General features: G+C 42.7%; 1 protein-coding gene across 2 annotated transcripts in view; it reads left to right on the top strand.

The window, feature by feature from the left end:
• The window catches only part of LOC143127175 (B-cell scaffold protein with ankyrin repeats-like), a 131,282-nt gene that overhangs the window by 9,562 nt on the left and 106,720 nt on the right, over positions 1 to 15,000 (top strand). The gene's annotated exons all lie outside the window — the stretch shown is intronic.

Here is a 15,000-nt window from a genome sequence, read left to right on the forward strand (position 1 = left end):
TGCAATGTGTTCATTAGCCTAACTTAAACATGCCTAACAAGATCTAGCCAGTATCTATGTTTTCATGGACAGCAAGAGTCCGCTTCGTTCGTGGTTTTAAAAAGGCTACGTTGTTTGTTGCTGCTACCCACGTTATCTCCAGTGGTGACTGTTTAACTTGCACAGATGTGCACACACAAGAATGAGCGCTCACACCACTACCCCCTAAGCTATGCCTCTTTATTTGATAACAATAAATTAAGAAATGTTGCTTATTCTAGGAAATGTTTAGTTTCTTTTTCTTTCAGCCCACGGTTCAATTATACAGTTTAATTGTGCCGGAAATTATCAGCGGACCAGCAATCTCCTCGTCGAGGAGGCCCTAACCCTGCAGATTATAGACAGAGAACGCATAGGCCTACTGTATGCTTTGGGTAAAGAACACAGTTGCATGTCCAGTGTAGCTACACGGAGAATGACAGTGTCTTGGAGCGGCCGCACCCCCGCAACTCCACTTCCAACGTCACTGATTCCGACACATAGGCCTACGCCCGACACTTCTGCTTTTTATCTGGTGGTGGTGGAGTTGACCGGACAGGCTTCAGATGTTACCAATTTATCATCATCCATCGTGTCTGGCCTCTGAAAAAACTTTTAAGGCTAGTCTGCCTGGGCCTGGCCATGTTTAAACTGCCTCACTCATTTCTTCGTTGTTTAACATGGACATTTTAAGCGTGCACTTTATATTTGAAAGCATAGGCTATGCGTGTTGTTTAATAGCTTACTTTTCAAACGGTAGAGCCTGTTCATTTAAAAACATAGCCAGAGGATGTATAATATAGGCTTACATATTAAGGCTTATTCTCAAATTCAGATTGCGTTAGGGGACGGGATTATTAGCCAATTTCAATCGGACAATTTGACCAGAGAGATTTAATTTTGTCAGACATTTCATTTTTTTTCCGGCCAATGTCCGGTAATTACCGGACAACGGAAACCCTTGTGTGTGTGTGTGTGTGTGTGTGTGTGTGCCTGTGTGATATATGCAGTAGTAATATCTAGCTACGTTCTCCTCTTCATGAGCTGAAAAAAGTGATTTCGCTACCACCCCTGCACTGCTATCGTGATTTTTCTAGTACTAGGGGTGTATACCTTGCCAAAAATCACTATGAGACTTAGTCCCCCCAAATGATACCGATGGCTCAAATTTGGGGTCCTGGCTCATGGACTAATAGGGGCTCCAGGCCATGTGAGAGGCCTTGGCTTGCAGCACTCTGCACCAGACAGAGTCTTACCACACAGACAGAGGCTCAGACAGGTATCCCCTCCTCCATGAACTCCTACCAAAGACACCAATCAATACCCTGTGGATCGCTGTGACTCATGCATACAAACACACACACACACACACACACACACACACACACACACACACACGTATCAAACAGCAGCAGGTTGTCCTCTGATTGAGCGAGGGCAACCAGAGGGATTACAACGGGAGGCAGGTGGAGTGTGATGATCTCTGTACTGGATTATTATCGGATGACACACACACCACCACCACCCCCACCACCACACACACACACACACACACCACCACCACCCCCACCACCGCACACACACTCCTGCACACACACTCCTGTGGTACTCTATCTGGATAGTCCACCTACAGCTTAGTTCAGCTGACATGGGAGATCAGAGTGTCTAATTGTCCACTTAACATCGCCTTAACCAAATTCAATCCCAACCCCTAACCTGAGCACACTGGCATTTATGCACCCCCAAAGTTACGTCAAGAAAACATATGAAGCAGCATGATTTTGTGGTCAGCCAACACCCTACTAGCGCTAACACAACGCAACAGAATCATGCATTCTGTTCCCAGAGCTTTCTCTGTCTCAAATCTGCTGTTTCTCAAACTATGAGCCTACTCAACGAGTAGATTGCTGGTCCATGGAGCCATGTATTTTAATTATGTCCGGCTTCTGCTGGTACCATTGAATGATATTATGGAACCGCAGACCGAAAGAAACATAAACTAAAAGTTTCCCTGATCAGAAAATACTTCTTAATTTGGTGTCATCAAATAAAGAGGCATAAAATTAGGAGGCCCCCCAGACCTGGTCTCAGCGCGTTTGCCGATGGGACAAGCGATAATTTCGTCCATAGATCTTGAATGATTGAGTGATTTTGCGTGCTCCTGTCCTGTTGTTCAGACAGTGCATCTGTGCATGTATGCTATGGACTTATAAACAGAGGATCTGTGTACAAAAGAGTTCAAAGAATCCGTATAGCCTACATATTTAGGCTACTGTGGTAAACGTTAATCGAGGGTGCAAAGTGATGACGGATCAACATCGGCGTTTGGCATTGACTCAATGAAGTTATGATAGGCTAATGTTAATTGGCAGAAAGATTGAACATGGTTTGCTACATCTATTTGACAATAAACTTGAGCTAGCTAGCGACAGTTACAACTAGTTAAGCAAGGAGATCAGCCATAATGCGTCAATTGCGATGCGATTTGGCCAAGGACCAAGTATAACGCGTTGATTTTTTTAAATCGCGTGCCGCCAAAGATTTTTAATTTTACACCGACACTTGTTCTGTTATCAACGATTCTCTTTTTGGCTGGTAATATTTTGACCCTTTGATGCACCGTTTCTTGTCCTCAAACTGACACAGACACTTTCTAATCTGTCTTCCCTCTGTAGTCATGAACACTAACGACATGGGTCGGCAACAGGCAGCCAAAGCCTCTGAAATTATTTGCACAGCCAAATTATTCTGGCAGTCCAAATTGTTTAATCTTTTATTATACAATATCGATTTACATATAGCCTAGGCTATTCACCAATTAAACTGCGAGTAGGTGCTTAAACAAATATGAGAAAGAACACCAGAACGCACTTTATCCTGCTAGCTGTGCATAGCCCTCGGCCAGCACTTCAATATTGCGCTTTTGTGCTTCTGTTAGGATCAGTTAGGCCACCTTGAAGGTGCCGCTGCGTTTTGTAGTGCGTTATGATAGTCTTTTCAAACAGCGACAACGTTGTTGGATATCAGATACACAGGCTTTGCATTTGTGAAACCGGGTAAGTTGAATGCAACCTTTTCTTTCCATTTCTCTTTATAGGCCCAGCTTTTCTCCCAGCTTCAACTCCTGTAGTTTGCTTCTCGCTTCTACTGTAGGCTAAGCATTGTAACATTGTCAGGAGATGGGCCAACCAAGTAGCCTATTTAAGAATAAAAGAAAGATAGACTTTAGCCAAAGAAGTAATAGAATAAACCAGGCTCCGTGTTAAACTGTCCATCAATGCCATTATTGTAGCCTAGTGCCCAGGGGCGGACTGGGACCAAAAATCGGCCCTGGCATATTTGGCCCAAGCGGCCCTCAAATTGGTCGGGCACACCTAATTAAATACAGAATCTTTGCGTTACCCTTGAATATGTATATTTTCAACTGTCATGGAGCACTGAAAGTGATGTAGGCCTCACTCTGACTGATCAAAGGTAGGCATGGAGCACATGAACTCCATATTCAAGTAGGCTATACAAGCAATTGTTAAAGAAGAGTTTCTGCTTGAATTCAAAGTATCATTTCAAATTATTCAATAGGCTACATTTAAACTATACAATGCTCAATTGACAGCAGCACCAAAAAATACTGAAGCCTATGTGTAAAGAGTTAAATTACCCAGATTGTCGTAGACATGTAATTTATACCAGTTATCACTGTAGGACAACTGAAACAACATGAAATAAACAGGGCTGGAAATATTTTATTCCTGTAGGCTATACTACCTACCTACATTGCTGGTACATTTTGGAACACTATAGCTACATGAACTAATTATCTGTTCCAGTAGCCTATCGTATAGGTTATAGCTTAGTTGGCTTGTGCATGACGTTTTGTAGCTTACATTTCCGTCAGTCTACAGTCTTTTAGCCCATGGCATGATAACCCTTCCAAGATAGAAACCTTCTCTACTTTGAGAGACCAACCACCACTCATGCCATCGATGTTGAATTTTGGGTGTCTGACGGAAACTGATCAATCTGACCAACAATTAACGTCGATTTGACACTCTTTTGCTGTCCGGGTTTGCAAATCATTAATTTAGAAAATTTAAGTTGCGCTATTTGTTATTGTAATCACAGCACGGCCTTACTACGTTATCATTACCATATCATTACATTATCGCAATTAATAAGTCATCATAATCATCATCGTCAGCATGGCATGTCACACATACCTGCTCCACCAGTGAGTGAGTTCTTATCAAGTAGCCTCAATAGGCTCGCACTCTCCACCATCTGCTCACTGTCCCTCTGCTCTGTATGCTTGCTTACATCCTCGTTCAAACTCAACGAACTTCAACATGTTACTGACATGCTAGCCTACTTGCAATATTGTATTTTTGAATCTTCTACATTGGTGTTAATTTTGCACAATTGTCACTACTGGCACCCGCTGTAATTTCAAGTAGGCAACTTCGATTAACTTTTGATGCGCTCACAGAATCCTGGCTCTGAGCCAAAATGGGAGGGGTGGGGCCTGACTTGAGCTGTTATTGGATCAGTCCAGTGTCAATAGAAACGTAACCAATGGGCCGCTGATTGTCCTTCCTTTGGGCCGATCGTTGGCCAAAATAATAATTATATAGCCTATTCTATCGGCCCAAAAGGTGTGTCGGCCCACCGGGAAAATGCCAGGTATGCCAGATGGCCAGTCCGCACATGCTAGTGCCTCATGTTGTAGTGCCCACATTACTATTCACAATATTGAAAGGGGAGATGAAAACAGAGTTCATCAATATAAATTAATGACTAATTTTGGATAGGACCCCAATAAAACATTATATTTTGTAAAACGGTTTTTAAAGTAATTTACTGTATTCATTTACTGTATTATTTTTTAGTTATTTATATTTTTTTTATTCTTTAGGCTACATTTATATTTTCAAAATAACAAGGTTTTTCATGTCAGATTATTTTTCAGCCTAACATGTTGGTGATGAACCCTGGTTGGTAGGGCCCCCTAGGGCCCCCACAGACTCTAGAATCGCCTCTGGTTCTGTCCCTCCCAAACTGCATTAACATGGTTTGTTTAACAGCCAGAATTTCAAAGGAACCCCCAGGTGTGGTGTGGCGTTAGTTAACCAGCTGAAAGACGTGTGGCGTTGAGTTAGCCAGCTGTAATACGTGTGGTGTTAAGTTAACCAGCTGTAATACGTGTGGTGTTAAGTTAACCAGCTGTAATACGTGTGGTGTTAAGTTAACCAGCTGAAAGATGTGTGCATGGCGTTGAGTTAAACAGCTGTAAGACGTGTGGCATTGAATCAACCAGCTGAAAGACGTGTTGCGTTAGTTAACCAGCTGAAAGACGTGTGGTGTTAAGTTAACCAGCTGAAAGATGTGTGCATGGCGTTGAGTTAACCAGCTGAAAGACGTGTGGCGTTAAGTTAACCAGCTGAAATACGTGTGGTGTTAAGTTAACCAGCTGTAATACGTGTGCCATTGAGTTAACCAGCTGAAGGACATGTGGCATTGAGTTAACCAGAGCCTGAGCTCTCTCTCCCAGTCAGAAAGACATATCAGTCTCTGGCATTCTTACATTCAAAAGGCTCAAGCCTGCGGAAGTGACTGACCATTACAGGGCTCCAGTGGTGACCTTCCATCAGTTAATTAAATGTCACCGACGCGCCTGTCACAACAGCTTGGCTGAGCAGGGGAGTTGATCAGAGCAACCAATCCTGTGTTGACAGCGACAGACAGACAGACAGACAGCTTCATCCGATTCTGTCTGATTCTGCGGAAATGACAATCAAACCTGTTCACAAAACACATCTCCGCATTTTAATAAAAGCCACATAGTGACAACAGCCATTGTATATACACACACACACATGGACACACACATAATTGTCAATGTACATGCATACAGACACAGATGCACATGCACACACACACACACACACACACACACACACACACACACACACACACACACACCTTCCTGCCCATACACACACACACACCTTCCTGCCCACACACACACACACACACACACACACCTTCCTGCACACACACACACACACACACACACACCTTCCTGCCCACACACACACACATCTTATCTGCATGTGGTGCTTGTAGCGAGGGACACAGTGTGGCAGCTCTGTAAAAGTGAGTGCAGTAGGAAAGTGTATGTGCCAGGAAGGCTCTGTGGCTGTGACTAAGTGATTATCCAAACGAGTGGGGACGGGGACGTGGAGAGTGATTAGGTCGACTCGTCGGCGGCAGGCTGCCCACGTCCTCAGTTTGTTCGCCCGCCACTCTCCGCTGCACTCGACTGACCGGGGCAGCAGGCAGCGGGGGACGCGTAGGCAGCTAATGAACGCACGCGCTAAGCCTGATTAGCATCCCCTCACTGAACAGCACTGGCAGAGACGGGGAGAGAGAGGGCGAGATGGAGAGAGAGAATGGAAGAGAGAGAGAGATGGAGAGAGAGAGCAAGAGAGGGATATATATAACATTTTTTTCAGTAAGTACTTCCAGTGAGGCTATTTGCTTATTATGAAATGTTCAAGACATTAGTATTAACTAATCCACATATATATATTAGTATAAGCAAAGACCTTTCCCAAAACCCTTGGAACCTTATTGTTGCAAAACAAATCGATGGAATTGGTTACAGATGCATTTCAAAACTTTAGAATCTTCCAATAAGCAGCATTGGGGTCATTATCTGCAAGTAGAAGGAACATCACTGTATCATCAACCGGCCAGGAGTTCCTTGCAAGATTTCTGACCATGGAGTCAGAGAGATAGTCAAAAGAGTAGCCCAAGAGCCAAGGACCACTTGGAGAATGCTCCAGAAAGACTTGGAGGCAGCAGGTACAATTGTTACAGAGAAAATCATAGGCAGGGGCGGAGCTACGTGGTGGCCAGGGGGGGCCACGGCCACCACTGGTCAAAGCTTGGCCACCCTGCTGGCCCCCCCAGCTCCTCTCAGTGAAAAGTATATAAAAAAGAAAATTGCTGCCGTTTTCGACGGCACTTTGCCAACACTTTGCAAAACAGGGACTGAACCAATTACTGCACTCTATCTACGACCATTTGCCCAGTCAGGAAGTGTAGCATATGGAGTGCAGCAGCAGCAGTGGGACAATTCAAGTCATCTGTTATAAAAACTTGACAGTAGCCTAGACCACTACTTAACCTCAGTAACAACAGGTGAGTTAATTATGAGTTGGAACATTAATGCTAATAAGATGTTAGAATGTGCCACGAATCATAGCCAAGTGAGCCGCGATGGGCTGTCCTTGTTAGGTAGGCTCTGACATGGAAGTGTGGGGCTGATAAAAAATAATCGGATGCCCGCGGTAACGCTGTTACAAAAATATTTCGATAAAATTCCAAGTACAAATTCGGGTGAAATGTAAGCATATTAGGCACATATCTCCGGATGGCTCCAATAAAAGTAGGCTAATAGTGTCTAGCCTAGGCTACTTTATAAAAACAGAATTTGCTGACGGCGTGTGGTTCTTGCCATAGGCTAGCTCAGGGGTCCCCAACCTTTTATGTACCATGGACCGGTTTGTTTCACGGACCGGGGGGGGGGGGTGGCGGGGGGTTCCATGTTCGGGGGTTCCATGTTCCTTGAAGAAGTGAAAATTGAACAATATGAACTATGAATATTGAACAACTTGAAGCTACATGTAAACATGCTTAACAAAATATGGGAACAAAACATGGGAACTAAACTGCATTACGAATATAATCAGTGGGAGCCCTGCTTGTTTCCCTGCAACAAGAAGCTTCCATCTGGGGGTGATGGAAGACAGTGACACCCTCAGTGTGTTTGAAATGTCCAGTCGATTGCGCAATTTGGTCTTAGTTGCAGTCATTGCCGAAAACCCGGCGCTTTTACGGCTATCTCGGGATATTCTGCTTTGGTTTTGATCCAAAAACCCGCCAGAGAGGTTTCCTTATACACACTCTTAAGACCACCGTCATTTGCAATTTCGATCAACTGCTCTTCCTCCTGCGCTGACAAGTTAGGACTATTCGGGATATTGACAAATGGGTTGCGGACCCACTCATTGGTTTGCTGTGGATCTTTGGGGGATGGGAAGTAACGCTCAAACTCATTTGAAAGCGCAAGGTAATCGCGCACCAGCTGCGAGAGAAAGGGCCCTGCCTCAGTCTCTCCCAAAACTCCCACTACTGTTTGGAACATATATACCCCGGTCCACTCGTCGTCCCCACAAATCAAGCTTGGCTTTAAATGCAGCGACTTTATCTGCCAGTTTAAAGACAGTCGTCATTCTCCCCTTGAGTGACAGGTTGAGGTCATTAAGCAACCCGAATATGTCACACAGGTAAGCGAGTTTTGACACCCAGTCCTCATCACTAAAATGTGCAGCTAACGGTGACTTTTTTTCTGTAAGAAATCTCTGCAGCGGCTCTCGCAACTCAAACACTCTGGCCAGTGACCTGCTAAAGATGCTTGGTTTTTGTTGCTCATTTTAGCAGTTAACTGCATATAGGCCTATGCCATGTAAAAACGTGACATTATTGCGAATTTAATTTAGTTTAGTTTGCTTGCATTTTTTTTTTTAAACTCATGTCGTAGGCTACGGCCCGGTTAGGAATGTCCTGCGGCCTGGTACCGGGCTGCGGCCCGGTGGTTGGGGACCGCTGGAGGCAGGCTGCTTTGCCTTAGTTCTTTGTTACATTGCTTCAATTGTTGGAATTGTTCATCACAGCAAGATGAAACCTTAATTGCGTGACAGAGCAGAAGTGGGGCTTTCCAACGAGACTAAACACTTGTCTGTGCGATCAAGTATGAAAATAAAAAATAATCATGAAATTAAATCAAATTGATTCATATTTACAGTTCACCTGCGTACCCATTACTCTCGTTTGAATTACTAGCGTAATTGGTACCAAGTATATCAATGCTTCTGGGCTATAAAAACAGACAACGTGACTGCAAAATAACATCATGTACAAAAAACAACGCTGCACACCCATTACTCTCGTTTGAATTAGGCCCTACGACCCCGTGATCGGATAGATATGCCACGCATGTCAGTTAAAAGAGGAGACACAGAGCTATCATTTGATACGGTTGATACGGATACATGTTCATAATACGGTTTTGAGATCCTAGCAAATTCCTGCATGGCATTCAATTTGAGACTCACATTGCATCCCAATTTCTTCGACAAAGAAACACCTTTTTGTCTTCACTTTGTTCATGACAATGTAGTAAAAAGTTGTTTCAGAATCATCATGAGTGTACAGCGCAGAAAGGTTATTTTTCATTACTAAATAAAAAAAATGCCATTTATTTCTGTAAGGCTCACACCACATGTCTGTAAATTGCTCAGCCCCCAACCCCCCCTCCACCATGGTTCTCATATTGCCAGATTCCGGACAGTCTGCCCTACACATAGATGAAAGTCATGTCCAGCTGACAGTAGGCTACATTTAAAAATAAGAATGGTATAATATGCTTTTTGTCCTTGTGTTATTTAAAAATCAAATCAAATCAATGCAAGTATTAATATGAATTGGTGACAGATCTGGGTAGCCTAGACTGGGTAGCCGACACTGTAATCTTCAAAACTTTTTGAGTAGTTTTCAAATAATAGTTTTGATTCCCAAGTGCCACCCCAATAAAAAGTCTGGACCCAGCTGGCCCCCCCTATAAAATAATCCTGGCTACGCCACTGATCATAGGTAATGCACTACCCCGCCATGGCCTCTATGCACGCTCACCCCGCACGACTCCATTGCTGAATAAAAACATGTCAAGGCTCATTTAAAGTTTGCTACACAACATTTGGACAAGCCTACGAAATACTGAGATAATGTAGTCTGGCCAGACGAGAGCAAAATTGAACTTTTTGGTTTTCATACTACACATCATGTTTGGAGGAGAAATGGCACAGTACATCACCATACCAACAGTGAGGTTTGGAGGTGGAGGCATCACGATGCGGTTTTTCACCTTATGGTACTGACAGACTTCATACAGTGGGATGATAAATGGATCCTTTTTTTCTGGGAGAATCTTGCGATCCACCAGGATGATGAGGATGAGATGTGGGTAGGCCTTCCAGCAGGACAACGATCCAAGGCATACAGCAAAGGAAACTCTCAATGCGTTTCAGAGTAAGGAAATCAAGGCCCTGACTTAAATCCAGCCGAACGTTTCTTGAACTTTCACAAGAGGGACCCCTGGAATCTTGAAGATTTAAAGACTATCTGTTTAGAAGAATGTGCCAAAATCACAGCTGAATACTGCAACTGATTAATTTTGTCATACATGAAATGTCTTGAAGCTATCATTACAAACAAAGGCTTTTCCACATATAATTTTTAATTTAAGAAATGTCAGTAGGCACATTCAATATTTTTTCCCTGTGTCATTCTACTTTATTATACATAACTTATCCTTTCTACTTATGGATTTTAATGTTTAGATTTTTTTTGTGGATTACCTCAGTAAATACTAATATCTGGTGAAAATGTCATGCGCATAGCCTCACTGGAAGTATGCTTACTGAAAACAAACATTGACGATAATTAATTCAATTCAATACTTACAGTATTTCCCCTGCTGTATATACTGTACAGCTCTGGAAAAAAATAAGAGACTACTGCACATTTTTCTGATGTCATCCAACGGTTGAGTGACATTCGAATGAGTTGACGGTCATATTCAAATTTGCAGTGGTCTCTTAATTATGTCCTTGCTGATGACAGACCCACAGACTAGGTTTTTGTAGGTATAAAAGCAGTTACGGGAATGAACTCATTGTGCCCTATTGAGCAACGCGCCAAGGGGTGTGGGAATTAACGACCTAAGGAGGGGATCGCTATCGTACACTACCTAAAACGCATTGCGCCACTGACCAAGAGAAACCTGGTCAGAAGTCCATGGCGAGTTGTTTGTATGTTATTTCAAGAGCGCATTATCAACAGTGATATGGGCAGGTGCACAACGCACCATGCTTCTCTCATCCACAAACACACACTGGCACACGGCACATTCATGCAAAATATTACAAATGACACAATTACAATGGGAAACATAATTAGAATAAAGATATTACAAATGACACAATTACAATGGGAAACATAATTAGAATAAAGATATTATGAAATACATCTCACAATGAGTAGTTTATTCACCATCATTTGCAAATTGATAATGACAGAGAGGCAAATATGAAGCAGAGCTGAAGACGCACTGTCACGAGATATAAGCAACTCCTCTGCAAGATAAATGTTTTTTTATTCAGTCATTTGAATATTATTGGGGTAAGTGTTGCTTTTTCCAGGCTATGTTTTCGATGGTAACCCATTGTCAGTCAATTGTGAAAGTAATTGGTAACGCTTTAGAATAACGTGCTTATACTGTAGGTATTAACAGTGCATAATAAGCTGTTAACAATTCATTACTAATAGTTAGTTAATGGTTGTTATCCTTTAATAACATCAGAGCCGGACAGTAACGGAGTACATTTACTTGAGTACAGTACTTGAGTACAATTTTGAGGAATCTGTACTTTACTCGAGTATCATTTTTGGGGAGTACCCATGACTTTACTCAAGTACATTTGAGAGGCAAATATTGTACTCTTTACTCCACTACATTTCTATCCATAACTGTGAGTACCCGTTACTACTTCTAAAAAAAAAAGGAAAAAAGAAAAATCTCAGAAACCCTCAATTTGTTGTTTCCCTCTCAAACATGATTGGATGGTGCAGGTGCCACTGATTGGGACAGCCTATCAGCAATCACCTTCAGCTTTCCACCAAAGTCAACTCCATGGTCAGACCATTGACGAAACAATGGATGAAGACGCAGCAGGTCCATCCCGGGAATGTGCCAACCTGTGGCCCCACCTCGCCAGACTATTTCAATTTTCTGAACAAGTTAATGATAGTTTTCGTTTCAAGTGTTTCAATTACAGAATAGTATTTTGTATTTGAAATACATGTATTAGAAATACTGCCCATCCCTGGCAACATGGTAAAACGATGAAAATGACTTGATTTTACTTCCAATACATTTGACATTCTCCAAGGTATAAACACTAACATTTTTCATAACTCCATGCAGGACGTTTCTGTACATAAATGTAAGCACTGTGGCAGTAGTAATGCAATATTTAGAAAATGTAGGCTACTCTTGTACTCTTGATACTCAAGTACTTTTAAAAACAAGTACTTCAGTACTTTTACTTAAGTAGACATCTGACTGTTGTACTTTTACTTGTACTTGAGTAAAATTTAGCAAAGGGTATCTGTACTTTTACTCAAGTAATGAAGCTGTGTACTCTATCCGCCTCTGAATAACATTAACTAACTGTTAACATGCAGCTTGTAAGTGTTAAAGGTTAACTATGCAGTATTCAGCAATTTCCTTACTGTTTTCTCGGTTTTTGCTTCTTTTTCGCTGGCTTTGTCATGACGAATGTCTGAGAAACTCCATCGCTACCTTTTTCTAGCCGGTGCCTGGCGTGTATGTGTATTTGAATGCAGTAAAGCAATTCGTTACACTCGTTATACTTCCTGACACTGAGGCTGTCGGCCCGCTGGCCCACAGTTGCAAGGGTGTTTTTTCCGCTCACATGCGCCAGGGGGAAGCGAGACGGCCACCATTCAACCCGAAAAAAGTCATATAACCATTCCAATGACTCTGAAGCTGTTTAGTGAAGGTAAATTAAGCTAAAGGGAATGACAGATGTTATTCTTATTGGTTTAAATGATGTCACGTCCAAAACACACCCATGACTGATTAAGAAACCTAGGAACGCCTTGTTGCGCTATCTGCCAAGATGTTTGATAACGAAAACACTACCATAGTGGACTGGACATCCCACTAAATTTAAATAAGCTTTTTGCCTGCGTCCATGCGTTTTAGACTGTCATGATAGGGCCCATTGTGTTTTATGTTGAGGAATGAACTCCTTGTGTTTTATGTTTAAAAGTAGTCGAGTCAGAGAATATCCTCTCTCACATTGGACGAGTCAGACAATATCCTCTCTCACATTGTGTTTTCTGTTTAAAAGTAGTCGAGTCAGAGAATATCCTCTCTCACATTGGACGAGTCAGAGAATATCCTCTCTCACATTGGTCGAGTCAGAGAATATCCTTTCTCACATTGGACGAGTCAGAGAATATCCTCTCTCACATTGGTCGAGTCAGAGAATATCCTTTCTCACATTGGACGAGTCAGAGAATATCCTCTCTCACATTGGTCGAGTCAGAGAATATCCTTTCTCACATTGGACGAGTCAGAGAATATCCTCTCTCACATTGGACTCCAGTTATGCACTTCTGTCTTTCCCACCTGATGACTTCGCCATTTCTGTTTGGATTTCTGCATGCCTCAGGGATACTTCAGTCTGGATGAAAATGTGTGTGTGTGTGTGTGTGTGTGTGTGTGTGTGTGTGTGTGTTTGTGTGTGTGGTTTTCAAACTGGACTGCAATGCATTGTTAGCTGGCCTATACCTGCTTGTGTGGTGAGACCATTATAGATGATTAAAAAATGCAGCGGCACGTCTGGTCTTCAGTCAGCCAAAGAGGACACATGTAACTCCTCTCCTAGTTACCTTCCCTATAGAGAACACATGTAACTCCTCTCCTAGTTACCTTCCCTATAGAGGACACATGTAACTCCTCTGTTGGTTACTCTACATTGGCTTCCTGTATCAGAATTGAACTCTGGCCTATAGGACACGCACTGGATCTGCACCTTGCTATCTTAAAGGTGCTCTAAGCCAGTGTTTCTCAAACTTTTTTCAGATGAAGGACCACTTAACCAATTAAAAAGAAACGCACGGACCACCTAGTTAAAAAGATTAGATTAGACCTAATGGTATATTAGCCTACACAATAGGCCTACTCACTGAACCACCTTGCTTATTGTCTTTACACTTTGCTTATTATGTCAAAGGATTCATATGATTTAAACTGGCATATCTTACATAGACAGTGTTGCAGAACTGTTTGGATTTACATACAAGTTGGTTCAATATTGAAAACAACTAACTACTCATCTATATTAAATTTTACCACGTCTGCTCACAAACCACTTGGGATAGCTTGCGGACCACCAGTGGTTCCCGGACCACACTTTGAGAAACACTGCTCTAAGCGATGTTACGCAGTTTCTAAGCTCAAACATGTTTTGTCACATACAGCAAACATCTCCTCACCATCCACTAGCTGCCTGTGCCCTGACACAGTCTCTGTAGACAGCCCAGGCTCCAGAAACATCAACAAAAACAGCCTGGTGCAGCCTGGACCATGAAACATAACAAACTTTTCCAGCCATAAAGGAGAAGGTATTAGCATAGCACATGCTAACATGACGGATGGTGAAATTACTACAGGAGGTTATAAAAACACTGTGTTCATAGCACTACAGTGATCACTGCCACGGGACCAGGAAGGGACACCTTAGAAGCAGCAGGGGGGGATTGTGGGTAATATGTGCTGTATATTCATATACTTGAGTGATGCTCAGTAGCTCACTCTTGAAATGCCTCACACAGGTGCATTAGTATTTTATAGACGCTATCTCCTAGTGACGTGTAGATACCAATTACTGGGGTGCGGTACCCTCAGAGCCACCTGCGGTTACGAGTCGCGCTCAGGGCCTCCATGGTGACGAGTGCCCAGAATCAAACTGGGCCTTTCTGACTGGGTCTGCCCTGAACATTAACCAGATCTATACCCATTACATCAGCGCACCAGATTTGGAGACTGACGCAAATATGAGAAGAAAAACAACATATGAAGAAAGGCCAATACACTAACCAACCAACTCACACACATACACACATACACTTACTCACTCAGGTTGAAACACACGCACATGCATAAACACACACACACACACCTTGCAGCGTTGATCGCTGTTCCACATGTGTTGTAGGCCCCAGGTGAGGTGTACCTGCTGCTGCAGGAGTCGGTGTCCTGTAGGGAGG

Source organism: Alosa pseudoharengus, unplaced genomic scaffold, assembly GCF_046254945.1.
Source record: "Alosa pseudoharengus isolate Yale_2024_CS ecotype anadromous, Long Island Sound unplaced genomic scaffold, YU_APseudo_1.1 YU_APseudo_1.1_scf_17, whole genome shotgun sequence".
In the NCBI taxonomy this organism is placed as follows: Eukaryota; Metazoa; Chordata; class Actinopteri; order Clupeiformes; family Clupeidae; genus Alosa; species Alosa pseudoharengus.